Source organism: Oryzias melastigma, linkage group LG21, assembly GCF_002922805.2.
Source record: "Oryzias melastigma strain HK-1 linkage group LG21, ASM292280v2, whole genome shotgun sequence".
Lineage (NCBI taxonomy): Eukaryota > Metazoa > Chordata > Actinopteri > Beloniformes > Adrianichthyidae > Oryzias > Oryzias melastigma.
This window is the reverse complement of record NC_050532.1, coordinates 9832397-9833406: the sequence shown is the minus strand read 5'-3', so window position 1 is coordinate 9833406 and position 1010 is coordinate 9832397.

Below are 1010 nucleotides of genomic sequence, written 5' to 3'. Positions count from 1 at the left end.
TCCGCTGGACCTGGAAACAATTAAAGTCGGCTTATTTACCAAAGTCGACTCAAGTGAGATCAAGCAGAGTTCTCCTCAGACGGTCAACACCAGGAAAACTAAACAGATGGAACTGTCATGTCCAGGTTGTTGACTTTTAATGGGAGACAGCAGTAAAACACTAATACTATTTAATTCCACTATCATTTGTAATGCTTTATTTTAAATTGAAGAGAAAAAACAGTTATAAATAAAATCAAATCTACATTTCATGTCTGACTGACTCAAACAAAGCTTTTACAATCCTGACCTCTAGTGGTTAATTATATATTTCAAATTTGAACAGTTGAACCCTAAATTACACAATAGTTTCAATTAATACTAAACAAAATCTTTAAAAATAAAGAAGGAAATAAGAAAAATAAGTTAAAATTTGAGTTTTACTGATGTTTCATTTAAAAGCTAAAGAAGCAGGCAAAACAAAACAACACAGGGATATCCAAGTGTTAGGACTAGAGGGTTAAATGAATCTATTTGCCAAGAATAAGATTATTTTTTTAAATTCTCTTCTTTAAATCTGAATTTATTGCAGTCATTTATCCTGTAATAACAGGAATTCTGGATGTAGTTCACCTGTATCTGTTGTAGGATGTGTGCACCCATAAAGAAAAAAAAGATGAATACCTGATGAACTTTTATCATCATATTCAGAACTATTACTGTTACTGATAGAGAAATGGAATCCAAGTTTAGGCTTTCTCTAAGGCAGAGCGACTGACTCTGACTGTCTGGATTACAGTAGAGCTTTAGCAGCTTGTAGATTCCTGATTCGGCCTCGAGATGTAAGAAGTTTCGACATTTCTCGTATGTATCTTCAGTTCTTTTATCTTCTCTCTATAAATGATGCTTTCATTTTTGCAAATATTTTAAGTTGTTGAAAGATGAACTGTCATCACAATTCAAGGATGACTGATTAGTGCTTTTGTGTGTGTTTTAAAGTTTGCTCACCAAAACCGGTTTCCTAATACCCT